This window comes from Macaca fascicularis, chromosome 4 (assembly GCF_037993035.2).
Source record: "Macaca fascicularis isolate 582-1 chromosome 4, T2T-MFA8v1.1".
NCBI classification, from domain to species: Eukaryota; Metazoa; Chordata; class Mammalia; order Primates; family Cercopithecidae; genus Macaca; species Macaca fascicularis.
Genome location: NC_088378.1, coordinates 579,834 through 593,600, shown reverse-complemented (window position 1 = coordinate 593,600; position 13,767 = coordinate 579,834). Strand labels below are relative to the sequence as shown.

At 45.8% G+C, this 13,767-nt stretch overlaps 1 long non-coding RNA gene across 1 annotated transcript in view; it reads right to left on the bottom strand.

Moving 5' to 3' along the window:
• Positions 1-2,089: 2,089 nt before the first annotated feature.
• LOC141410022 (uncharacterized) overlaps positions 2,090-13,767 on the bottom strand; it is a 54,682-nt gene continuing 43,004 nt past the window's right edge. Inside the window, exons 2-3 of the long non-coding RNA XR_012433251.1 lie at positions 4,860-4,925; positions 2,090-2,307 (exon numbers count right to left, since the gene is read on the bottom strand). This is a non-coding gene — a long non-coding RNA (uncharacterized lncRNA). The remainder of the gene's footprint in view (positions 2,308-4,859; positions 4,926-13,767) is intronic.

Here is a 13,767-nt window from a genome sequence, read left to right as displayed (position 1 = left end):
GCACCACTGGAATCCAGCCTGGACGACAGAACGAGGCTCTATCTCAAGATATTGATGGTTTCCCCAAAGCCTCCTAGAGGGCAGCAGTGACAGAAACTGCATTCCAGCTGAACAGGGTCCCAGAACAGGACGGTCAGCCAGGCCCCCGCTCTTCCTGGCAGAGTCTCTGCATAGGGACACTGGGCTCACAGAACGGGCTCATAACCTGAGACAACCCCACCTGGCCCTTCTGGCTCTAAGCAATCACCTCACTGCTTCTGCCTCAAAACCATTCATGCTCTGAAACTGAAAAGAGAGCCACTGATTCTGGAAGACCTCCAAAACATCTTGGAAAAGGTTCAGAGCCCAGGGCCTCTGAGTACCTTGGTGGCTAGCACTGACTTGCCAGGACTTGGTTCACCCACTTCTAAAACGGCAGGAACGCACTGGCAGGGAGCCACCGAGGCACAGTTTCCCTGCTGAGGACCAAGCACGACTCTCCTCCCACACCCAGCAACTACAAGCATCTGGCTGCTGAATAATGGCATGGCTTAACTTAGTTACACCCCTAATATCTGAGTGCTCCCCTAACAGGATATCGTGTGAGCTTCGATCCAGCAACAGTTTCTCCCATAGCCGAACCCAGGAATCAAAGGAGAGACATGAAAGTGGTCTGTCTTGCTGCACTGTCTACTAACCCATGTGAGGACCTTTGCTGTATGTCCCTTTAACTTAGGCTGATTTAGAGGTTTTGCTTCTCAAAAGAAGACATAATTGTTCTAATGAATGGAAGTTGAAACTGCCACCTGGTCATTTCACGCTCCTCATGCTACTGAATCAACAGACAAAGAAAGGGGTTACTGTGTGTGCTGGGATAATTGATCCCAGTTACCCGAGGGAAATTGGTTTGCTGCTATGGAAGGAGAGAAGAGAGACTATGTCTGGAATTCAGGGATATTTCCAGATCCAAGTAAAGATGAATGGAAAATTAAGCAATGTGCCAAAGGTAAAAACACAAAAGATTCAGACCCTTCAGAAATGAAGGCTTGGGTTACCTCACAATGTAAAAAAAACTCTGTCAAGATGAGGCAATAGATAAGGGCAAATGGAATCCAGGCAAAAAAAAAAGTAGGAAAAGGAAATTATTATGCAAAAAAAAAAAAAAAATGAATCTAGATATAGACCTTGTACCTTTCACAAAATTAAAATAGATTATAGACTTAAACATAAAACAAAGGCTGGGTGTGGTGGCTCATACCTGTAATCCCAGCACTCTGGGAGGCCGAGGAGGGCGGATTTCCTAAGCTCAGGAGTTCGAGAGGAGCATGGACAATATGGTGAAACCCCATCTCTATTAAAATACAACAACAACAAAAAAATTAGCTGGAAGTGGTGGCAGGCGCCTGTAGTCCCAGCTACTAGGGAGGCTGAGGCAGGAGAATCGCTTGAAACTGGGAGGCAGAGGTTGCAGTGAGCCAAGATCACACAACTGCACTCCAGCCTGGGCAATAGAGTGAGACTCTGTCAAAAAACAAAACAAAACAAAAAAACACACACATGAAACACAGCTTCTAGAAGATAATATAGGGGAAAATACCGAGACCTTAGGCTTGGCAATGAGTTTGTAAATACACCATAATAATGATGCATGAAAAGAAATGTTGTTAAGTTGGACTTCACTAAAATTAGAAGCTTCTATTTTGTGAAAGACATTGTCAAGAGAATTAAAAGACAGGCAATGGACTGGGAGAAAATATTTGCAAAACATATTATGGCAAAGGGCTTATATATAATGTACATATTATGTTGAGTATATTCAAACTCAACAATTAAAAAGTAACCTTGTTAAAAATGGGGATAATATTTGAACAGACCCTTCAGTAAAGAGGATACACAGATGGCAGGTAAGTATATAAAAGATGCTCTCAGAGTTTGAGGCTTCAGTGAGCCATGATTACACCACTGAACTGATGCCTGCGTGACTGAGACCCTGTCTCCAAAACACAAACAAACAAAAAGCCAAAACAAAAAACCCAAAACAAATAAAGACGCACAATAGCAGATGCCTTCAGGGACTTGCAAATTAAACCAGTGAAATACCAGGACATACCTATTAGAATGGCCACAATCTTTTAAAGTGACGCCAAACACTGGTGAGGACGTGTAGAAAGAGGAGCTCTCATTCACTGCTGGTGGGAATGCAAAACCGCGCGGCCACTTGGAAAGATGGTCTGTCTCACAAAACTCAATGCTGTCTTCACATGCAATCTGGCAATCACGCTCCTGGGTATTTACTCAAAAGAGTTGAAAATACGTCCACACAAAAACCTGCATACAAATGTTTAGCAGCTTTATTCATAATTACCAAACACCGTCCTTCAGTAGGCTAGTGTGGTAACAAACTGTGGTATATAAGACAGTAAATTATTATTCAGTCGTAAGAAGAAATGAGCTATGAAGCCATGAATACATGGCAGAACCTAAAATTCGTGTCACGCGGTAAAAGAAGCCGGTCTGAAAAGACGACATCCTTTATGATTCCAACCACATGACAATCTGGAAAGGACAAAATTACGGAGACAATAAAAAGAGCAGTGGTTTCTGGAGGTTGGGAGAAGGAGGGAAAACCGGGCAGAGCACAGGAGGGTTTTAGGACAGTGAAGCGATTCCATATGGAAGATTGGGAGGAGGGAAAAACCGGGCAGAGCACAGGTGGGTTTTAAGGCACTGAAGCTTTTCCATATGGCACTGTCACGATAGATAGATGATATTCCTCCAAATCCATAAAACTTTGCAACACCAAGAGTGAACCCTACTGTAAAGCATGGAGACTTTAGTTAATAATGTATCAGTATGGTTTACTAACTGGAACAAATGTACCACACTAATGCAAAACGTGAACAATAAGAGAAAATGTGTGTGCTGAGAGGGGAGTGGTGTCATGTGAGAAGTTTCTGCATATAGTTCAATTTTTCTAAAAATCTAAAATTGTTCATTAAACATAGTCTATTAGACAGGCATGGTGGCTCACATCTGGAATCCCAGCACTTTGGGAAGCTGAGGCAGGCGAATCACCTGAGGTCAGCAGTTTGAGACGAGCCTGGCCAATATAGGGAAACCCTGTCTCTACTAAAAATACAAAAAATTAACTGGGCATGTTGGGGCATACCTGTAGTCCCAGCTACTCAGGAGGCTGAGGCTGGAGAATTGCTTGAACCCGGGAGGCAGAGGTTGCAGTGAGCCAAGATTGCACCACTGTACTCCAGCCTGGGCAACAGAGCAAGACTCAGTCTCAAAAAAAAAAAAAAAAAAAAGCCTATTAATTTAAAGTAATGAATAATGCGTCAGTGGGCTGTAGAAAAAGTCTCAAATCTGATGAAAACTGTAGGCCATGGATTTAAAAAACTCAACTCAAGCACAAGAAACAAACAAAATAAACCATGGTACATTATAAATTACTTAAAACCAATGATTAAAAAGAAAACACAAAAAGCAGTCAAGAAACACACATAATGTGCAAAGGAAAACATTAGAATGACAGCCAACTCCTTGTCAGAAATAATGCAAGACAGAAGGCAGTGGATCAACAATTTTCAAGTACCAACAGAACAATGTTGTCAATCTAGAATTCCATGCCTAGCAAAAATATCTTTCAAAAACAAAGGAAAGACATTTTTAAAACATATGGAGGTTGAAAGAACTTATCACCAGTAGACCTGCTCTATCAAATTGCTGTATACCTTTATACATACATATATATACATACATACATGTGTGTATATATATATATATATATATTTTTTTTTTGGCACAGTCTTGCTCTGTCACCCAGGCTGGAGTGCAGTGGTGTGATCTTGGCTCACTGCAATTTCCGCCTCCTGGGAAGAATCAAGAGATTCTCCTGCCTCAGCCTCCAGAGTAGCTGGGATTACAGGCACGTGCCCCCACGCCCAGCTAGTTTTTCCATTTTTAGTAGAGGCGGGGTTTCACCATGTTGTTCAGGCTGGTCTCGATCTCCTGACCTCAAGTGATCCACCTGCCTCGCCCTCCCAAAGTGTTGGGATTACAGGCGTGAGCCACTCTGCCTGGCCACCTTTCAATGTTTTTAATGCACATATAATCAAATACAAATATAGGTACAGAGACATATTTGGCCTTTGGGTCACTGCTTAACAAGGGTGTAATAATTCTATCACTTTTCCAAATATTGCCTTTCTTATTCAGTAATACCCAATGGATGTCCCTGGATGTCAGTGTTTTCGTAGATATACAATACACTATGATGCACACATTCTGTAAATTACTAAATTCCTCTTTAAAAAGAACACGATTGAGGTCAACTGAGGCCTAGAGATAAGTTACTGGACAAATAAGGCCATAGCAGCTTTGAATTTTCTTCCTTTTGGTTATGTGTATGTTTGTATACATTATTTTCCTCTACTCTTTTCTCCTATTGTTTTACATAATAATCATTGATGGTAGTTAACTGTACAATTTAGTTTTTAGATTTAGAACATTTGGGTGGGAGTTTGCTTGGACTCGAGAGGGACTTTACATCACACTGAGATGGACACAGCAACTAATGGAACTTTCGCCTCACGTTTCTGGATGAGAGCAATGTAATTGGTACAAATTATGGCTGCATCTTATTGGGAACAAGCATGAATGTGTTTTGTGTGGCAGTTCAAACATGGGTAAAGGGAATCAATGGAAGCAAGTAGGAGGACTGTGCCTACCGTTTACCTTAGTCTCTCGACTCATTGTCTATATTCTGTTCTGTAATGCTGGGGCTAACACTACATTTCTCAGTCTAGTTTGTGTTGCTGTAACAGAATATCTGAGACTGGGAAATTTACAATGAACAGAAATCATTTTCTTACCACTACAGAGGCCGGGGAGTCCAAGATCAAGGGAACAGCATTTGGCGAGGGTCCCGTTGCCGTGTCCTTTAATGACAGAAGAAAGACAGGCTGAGAAGGGAGGCAGGGCACAGACAAGAGGTGTCAAACCTACCCTTTCATGACAACATTAATTCCGCCCATGAGGTCAGAGTCCTCTTGGCCTAATCACCCTCAAACTTTCCACCTCTTAATACTGTCACACTGGCAGCCCAATTTTAGCACAAGTTTTGGAGGAGCCAAACACTCAAACCACAGCACTCTGCAAACTGCACTTGCTTTTCCCTTGATAGCAGACTTCTTATTAGGTTCTGCCAATGGGAGCTCCTAGGAGTTTGAAAGATGGAAAGAGAGGAGCTGCTTCCTCCTGTTTTCCTGTTTCTGTCGGTTGGCTCTAGCCCCAGTCGAGTCCCACCCACTTCATGCTGAGCACCAGTGGTAAGGAACCCTGCTCTGAGCACTGCTTGCCGTAGGTTCTGGTAACCTTCCCTCTCTTTTTTTGCACCACCCCCCCCCAGCCATGGAGTGGCAGCTGCTTTAGCTCCTAATCTCTGGGTTGTTTCACCTCCCATTTTGCCCTTCCAGCCTTCCAGCACCTACGTAACCAATTCATCAGGTTCGACTCCCTCTGTTTGAATTACCAGTGCAGTTTTCACTTTCCTGTCTGGACCCCGACTGACACAAATCCCATCTCACACTGTGAATCTTAGGGCCTGAGTAATGTAAGCCTACCTAACAAATACCTGACGTCGCAACCTCAATCAGCGAGCTAAAAGTCAGTTAGCATGGTCCTCCAGTCTACAGACACAGTGAAAAGAGAATGCTTGTGCACCCACCGTGACAAACAGTCCATGCCTTCTTAGCCCAGTACTGACTGCAGTGGAATTGCATTGCTGAGTGCTTACTGAACATCAGCTACCACCTGGCAGTTACATTCACATAGAGAATGTGAGTGTAGAAGCTCTATCATCCCTTCCTGCCTTCAAGGTGCTTTTCACAGGGGAGGTCAATATTCTCAATGTGGGACAGGTGCATTACAGAGTTATGTGCAAAATAACTGGGGAGGAAGAGGATGAAAAGATTTACAGTGTCTCTTCCCTGCACTCTCAGCACTCACCACCTGCCCGCATGCTGTGCATTTGTTTACTGCAGTTAAAATATGAGCTCCACGAAGGAGCATGTTTATCTGTTTCACTCACGAAACAATTCCCAGTACTGAGCAGAGTGACCAACACATGGTAGGTGCTGAATAAAAATGTTCAAACGAATTAAAGAAATTATCAAACAAGTGAACAAAAAGATATGCTTGAAGAGGCTTTGTATAATATTAATACTATATCAATAAAGTGTGAACAGTTTAAATAACAATAGAGGATAGGGGCCGGGCATAATGGCTCATGCCTATAATGCCAGCACTTTGGGAGGCCGAGATGAGTGGATCACCTGAGGTCAGGAGTTCGAGATCAGCCTGGCCAACATGGTGAAACCCCATCTCTAGTAAAAATACCAAAAATTAGCTGGGAATAGTGGCGGGCACCTGTAATCCCAGCTACTTAGGAGGCTGAGACAAGAGAATCGTTTGAACCTGGGATGGGGAGGTTGCAGTGAGCCGAGATCATGCCATTGCACTCCAGCCTGGGCAACAATAGAGAAACTCTGTCTCAAGGAAAAAAAAAAAAAAATATATATATATATATACACACACACACACACACACACACACACAAACAGGACAGATTACATACCTTTGGAAATATTTTGAGCCATGCATCCATTAAAAATAAAACTCTGGGTGGCTCGGGCCTGTAATCCCAGTCTTTGGAAGGCTGAAACAAGTGGATCCCTTGAACCCAAGAGTTTAAGATCAGCCTGGGCAACATGGTGAAGCCCTGATCTACAAAAAATAAAAAAAATTGCCAGGCATAGTGGCATGCACCTGTAGTCCCAGCTACTCCAGTTACTCGGAAGGCTGAGGTGGGAAAAATCACTTGGACCTGGGAGGTCGAGGCTGCAACGAGCCAGGATTGACCCACAGCACTCCAGCCTGGGCAACAGAGTGAGACCCTGTCTCAAAAATAAATGAATAAAAATAAATAAATAAATAAATAAACAAAACTCTAACAATGTGCTTGTCCTCAAAGTTGTTCATGATGTAATACTTTCTTTATTCTTTATTTTTTTATTTTTGAGACAGAGTCTTGCTCTGTAGCCCAGGCTGGAGTGCAATAGTGCCATCATCTCGGCTCGCTGCAACCTCTGCCTCCTGGGCTCCAGCAATTCTCATGCCTCAGCCTCCCGAGTAGCTGGGACTACAGACACACGCCACCACGCCCAGCGAAGTTTTGCATTTTTGGTAGAGATAGTGTTTCACCATGTTGCTCTGGCTGGTCTGGAACTCATGAGCTCAAGTGATTTGCCCATCTTGGCCTCCCAAAATGTTAGGATTACAGGTGTGAGTGACTGTGCCGGCTGATGTAGCATTATTTATTTATGTGAGACAGAGTCTCGCTCTGTCACCAGGCTGGAGTGCAGTGGCACGATCTCGGCTCACTGCAACCTCTGCCTCCCAGGTTTAAGCGATTCTCCTGCCTCAGCCTCCCGAGTAGCTGGGGCTACAGGCATCCGCCACCATATCCAGCTAATTTTTGTATTTTTAGTAGAGACGGGGTTTCACAGTGTTGGCCAGAAGGGTCTCTATCTCTTGACCTCGTGATCCACCTGTTGCGGCCTCCCAAAGTGCTGGGATTACAGGCGTGAGCCACCGTGCCCGGCCAGCATTATTAAGTAAAGAAAAAAAGCTCACAACAAAAGTTTGCTGTCCAAAGTTCATTCCTTTTTTCTAGGAACAGCACCCAAACTTGTTTCTAAGAACCACCTCTTTCCATCCTCACCATGTGGCCGAGGGGTTGCCTCCTCAGGAGTGTCCCCTGGCATAAGCCAGTCAGCACATCCCATCCAACTGGCCACATCTGTGGCCATGGCACCCAATTATGAAAAATAAGATTGTAAGAGAGTTTCCTGAGGCTTCTGTAAAAAATAAAATGTTATTTTTCTTCTTAAGAAGCCACTCAGTAAGATCGTCTCTCTTGCCCCGAGTGGCACAGAATGATGACAGGTTACTTTGCTGCCACGTTTGGTGGAGATGCGGACAGTGGATCTGCCAGCTCAGAGAGCAGAGTGAAGAGAAAGAGAAACCAACTCATTCAAATCACTTATTCACGTCTCCCCGAAGGTAACCCTGCTCTGGAGTTTCAGTTTGGTAAAGCCTATGCATTCTATTACTGCTTGGGTCCAGACGAATTGAGTTTCCTGTCTTTTGGGATTAAAGGAGTCTGGACTGATATGCAGAGCATGATTCCAATGTGGTTTTCTAAACATATTTTAAACATACAATCAAAATTTTAGAAGTATCATCAAAACCCACTATTTTCACCTACCAATCCACTCCTCAGTGCCCAGGCGTTTGCTTTTATTCCTCCAAGAAATAGCTCTGGTAGCCAATGAGATTGATTTATACACAAATGGAAAGAGAGTTTCCAGATAAATCCTGCAAGAGACGATAGTGGCTTGTGGCAGCATGGTTGTGGTGGATGCGTGAGAGAGAGTGATGGGGAGTGTGTAGAAAAGGTCAAAAAGAACGTTGAAGAAAAGGTTAACAGTGGTTGTCTTGGTTTGTATATTGCTTCGTTTTTCTTTTTACTTATTTGTATTTTCTAAGCTTTCTAGAATAAACTTGTATTTTCTGGGTCATATTTCTAGGTCTCTGCCCTAGCTCACAGGATGGATATCAGTAGTGACATGATATCAGTATAATTTTAATCTCAACCTAAGATAATACAGTACTCTGAGTTCCTAATTCTGTTTGCTTAAGATGCAAATTCTTAGAAGTCACCAGATGACACAGACTGAGGGGTTTGTTAAATAGACTGAACAAAGCAACAGACGCAGATTGGGGGGTTTTGCTAAATAGACTGAACGAAGCAAGAACCTAGACTCTTAATTCCAGGTTTTCTTTTCCACTCTAGCTTCAGACTTTACACCAAATTTTTATTAATGCAAACATCTGAGCACAGCAGAAAGAGTAAGAAGAACCACAGAGAAAGAAGGCTCCTCTAGAAGAATGGTAATATCTTCTACATCAGAAACAGGAACATGTGGCCTCATTAGTACTATAGCACTTGCTAAAGTCATGAGGAAAGATCCCAAACTCTCTGCAGTTATGCTTTGCAAGCTTCCTGGCGTTGGCCCCGTGTTTGGGGTGTACCAGGGGGAGAGTGAGGGGTTCCAAGGGAAGGCCGGAGGTGCTGGCGGATCTCAGGCATCATAAGTAACAATGACAAAAACACGGATGTGCAGAAATCAATAAGCTGAGACTCACTCAGGAGGCTTTGAGAAGCCAGTCGGTGCCTATGGACCAGGCTGAACATCTGTCAGGCAAACAAAAAGCAAACTGAGAAGAACAAAGGCGAGAGGGATTATTTTCACTCAAGTTCTTCTTCAGGCTCAGCAGGTGACATCCAAGCTGCTTGGCCTTCCTTCCTTCAGACACTGAAACTCCACGGAGGGTGTGCTGCCCAGCAAACCCCACACCAGCAACCCCAGCACAAAAGAAGGAGGAAGAAAACAAAACGCAGATGGAAAATTCAGGCAGAGCCACACCGTGGCCATGTCAAAGCTTCCCACGTCCTCGCTAATTTCCACAGAACCATTGTGCTTGAGTGGCAGAACCATCCATCTCCAAGGGGCGTATAAGAGCAGTTAATTGAACTCTTACTCCCCTCCTTTTTTATTCTTAAGGCCAGAAGCTGGGGGAAAGGAGGAAAGCGGAGGAGCCACAGGTCTTTGCAAAACGAACAGAGCTCAGAGACAGCCAGATCCCAGGCACGGGGCGCAGCCATTAGTAACACAAACGGTTCACAGTGGGGAAGCCACGCTGCGCCATGTGCCGGCTTCTCTCACTGCCTTCAGTCTTCACCCAGCTGCTATGAGGCAGATTCTGCGACTACCCACCGCGTTGTGCACACTCAAGAGACAAGGTGTCCCCGGGGCTGGGAGTGGGGCTGCCACAAGTCTTCCCTATTCAACAGTTGACAAAACCACTCAGGAATTAGCCCACATTCCCACAGCTGGTATGTGCCTAGGTGATATTGCATTACAAACCTACCAACAAAATTAAGATCACCAAATAGCATTTATAAGGCGGCTTGGGGGTCAAGTTTTATGGGTTAAGTTTAGACATACCCATCACAATGATTTTTAAATATGTCCACAAATTCTTTGATATTCCTCCCTTCCAAAGGCAGAGTCTCCTTCCTTTCCTGTAAGCGTGGCAGTGCTTCACAACTCCCTTCGCACAAACAGAACACGAAGCAATGAAGAGGTGTCGCTTGTCATAAGAAGGCGTGTGTACCCTGCTCACTTTCTCGGGTCTCTTGCTCTGGGGGAGTCCAGTTGCCATGTTGTGAGGGCGCTCAAGCAGCACTATGGAGAGTCCTTGTGGTGAGGAGCTGAAACCCCCCACCCAGCAGCCAACACTCACTGGCCAGGCATGGGATTCAGCCATTTCAGAAGCAGATCTTCCAACCAGGTCGAGGTCAAGGTCAAGCCTTCAGACGACTTCAGCCCAGCTTCATGGCAGTGTTCTAAGACACCCCAAGCCCGAACTGCCCAGCAAAGCTACACTGACAGACTGTGTTAGAGTATAACTGTTTAGTATTAAACCATTTAATTTGGGGGTAATTTGTCATGCGTCAATAGATAGCTCAGACTTCCACCTTTATCTACCTTATGCCTATTATGAGATACCACAGTTGCCAAGGCTGAAGTTTAATGTAAATGCCCTATCCCTTTTGGTGAAACTGGAGACTTGCAGGCACCGTGGAACGACAAAGCTGACAAAGCTGTTCCCCTAACTCATGTTGCTCTCCCAGGGCACAGCTGGACTGCACTTCTCAGCCCCCTTGCAGCTGGGTGCGAGGGGACTGAGGTGCGATCAGTGAAATATGGGCCAAAGCGGTTATCCTGCTTCCAAGCCTGACTCATAAAACCTTCCCAGGTGGCCTGCTATAAACCGAATGCGCCCCAGAATTCACATGTTGAAGGCCTAATCCCCAGTGTGACCATGTTTGGAGATAGGGCTTTGAGGAGGTAAAGTTAAGTGAGGTCACGAGAATAGGGCCGAGCCAATAGGACTGGTCACCTTACCAGAAGAGGAAGAGAAATCTTTCTCATTCCACATGAACACACCAAGGAAAGGCCAAGTGAGGACACAGCAAGAAGGCAGCCATCTGCTGCCCGAGGAGAGAGCCCTCCCCACAGCCTGACCCTGCTGATGCTTTGATCTCAGACTTCCAGCTTCCAGAACTGGGAGAAAATAAGCTCCTGCTGTTTAAGTCACCCAGTCTATGATATTTGGTTATGGCAGCCTGAGCAGACTAAGACAGATTCTCCATGTTCCCTCTTTTCCAATCTGCCTGCTGGATATTGAGACTCAGGGCAACCTTGGAAATCACACGTGGAAGGTGGCAGAACCCCGTCGGCTTGGGTGCCTGAATGTCTACGTGGAGCAGAGACCTCCCGCCACTGCTGTAACCGCTCCTCAGGGTCACCTACTGTGAGCTTCACAAGAAAGAAACTTCTACTGTGTTTTGCCACTGAAAGTTCAGGCTTGTTGGTTATGGCAGCTAGTATTCTATAACTAACACCTATTACATTCATTGTGTTAATTGTATCAGAGTTTCTTTGTATGTTTGCTAACATTAGGGAACCCCTATTTTATTAATTTATTTCACTAATCTGTAGTTTCAACTCCCGCAGACTGACTCAGAAAACAATGACATACAACTGCCTGTGGTGAAGACCAGTTTCTTGTTCAGGATCCTGCATTCCAGGGCCTATATGAGCCCAGGGCTGTGGTTTTGGGGGTGCCTGTTTGACTCTAATGGATGCCGTCAGACAACTCTTGTTCACAGGGTGAGAAATCTTCACTTTTCAGTGAAATCTTTGAATGCTGGGTTAGAAACAGGGCACATGCACGGTTGTGTAGTAATGCTAGGATACTAGGTATTCTAGCAATGTTTGCTATGCTTTCTCTCTTTCTGAAAGATGTTAATCTCCTTCTACATCCAGGGCACATGAACACACTGTCCAACATTCCCAAGGGGAATAAAACTTTCTTTCCCCTGTCACTGGGAAAGCCACATTTTCCCATAGAATTCAGCGTAGTGTTTGCTTACGTGGATTCTGGTGGTGACCATTTCCTAATCCCTAACCTGCAGGTCAAAACTTCAGGTGTATATGAATGCATTACTTGACTTATGTGCCTCAGTTTTCTTTTTTTTTTTTTTTTTTTTGAGACAGTTTCACTCTGTCACTCAGGCTGGAGTGCAGTGGCACCATTTCAGCTCACTGCAACTTCCACCTCCCAGGTTCAAGCAATTCTCCTGCCTCAGCCTCCCAAGTAGCTGGGATTATAGGCATGCACCACCATCCCCTGGCTAATTTTTGTATTTTTAGTAGAGATGGGGTTCACCATGTTGGCCAGGCTGGTCTTGAACTCCAGACCTCAGGTGATCCGCCCACCTCGGCCTCCCAAAGTGCTGGGATTACAGGCCTGAGCCACCACGCCTGGTCAGTTTTCTCATCTACACAGTAGGCATAACGATAGTATCTACCTCGAAGGAGTGTTGTGAAGATTGGGCTGGATAATATGTGTCAATCATGGATCACAGTGACCAGTGTTCAACATCAGTAAGTCATGACTATTAATGTCACTGTGGTGACAGTGAAAGTGATTGCTACTACCCCTGCCAAGGAATAAAAGATCCCAGGCTCTGGGAAAAGTCCTACATTCATTCCCATTTCCTGGAGGAGCCCCCAGGACAGCCCTTTCACCTGGGCATTGGGAGTGGTTGGCCCAGGCCTTCTTGCAATTCTCTACCTGGCTACTGGTTCTACTGGCCACCTCAGACCTCTAGCCTGTGACAGCACAGCCACCCTCTCCCTGTAGACATGCCACTCACAAACAGGGTCCCAGGGGGCCCAGAGGGGACAGGGCTCTGCGAGACTTACTTTCTTACCAGATGAGACTGTTGAATCCAAGAAAATGGGGCTGTGCTCTAGGAACCTGTGGGACTCCTTTGTCTAGAGCCATCTGCCTTAGCAGCCTCCCGGGTCCCAGGATGGTCCGACTCCGTCACCCACGCTTAATTCCTAGTCCTGCTCTTTGTGCCTATTTCTAACGAGGACCAGGAGGTGGGGAGGAGAGAAGGAGAGGAGGCGAGGAGTGGGGAGGAGAGGAAGGTGAGGAGGATGGTGGACATGTGAGCATGAGGACCAGGAGGTGGGGAGGAGAGAAGGAGAGGAGGTGAGGAGGGAGGGAGGACAGGAAGGTGAGGAGGATGGTGACATGTGAGTATGAGGACCAGGAGGTGGGGAGGAGAGAAGGAGAGGAGGTGAGGAGGTGAGGAAGGGGGGAGGAGAGGAGGAGAGGAAGGTGAGGAAGATGGTGGACATGTGAGCATGAGGACCAGGAGGTGGGGAGGGGAGAAGGAGAAGAAGTGAGGAGCGGGGGGAGGAAAGGAAGGTGAGGAGGATGGTGACATGTGAGTATGAGGACCAGGAGGTGGGGAGGAGAGAAGGAGAGGAGGTGAGGAGGTGAGGAGAAGGGGAGGAGAGGAGGAGAGGAAGGTGAGGAGGATGGTGGACATGTGAGCATGAGGACAAGGAGGTGGGGACGAGAGAAGGAGAGGAGGTGAGGAGGGAGGGAGGACAGGAAGGTGAGGAGGATGGTGACATGTGAGTATGAGGACCAGGAGGTGGGGAGGAGAGAAGGAGAGGAGGTGAGGAGGTGAGGAGAGGGGGAGGAGAGGAGGAGAGGAAGGTGAGGAGG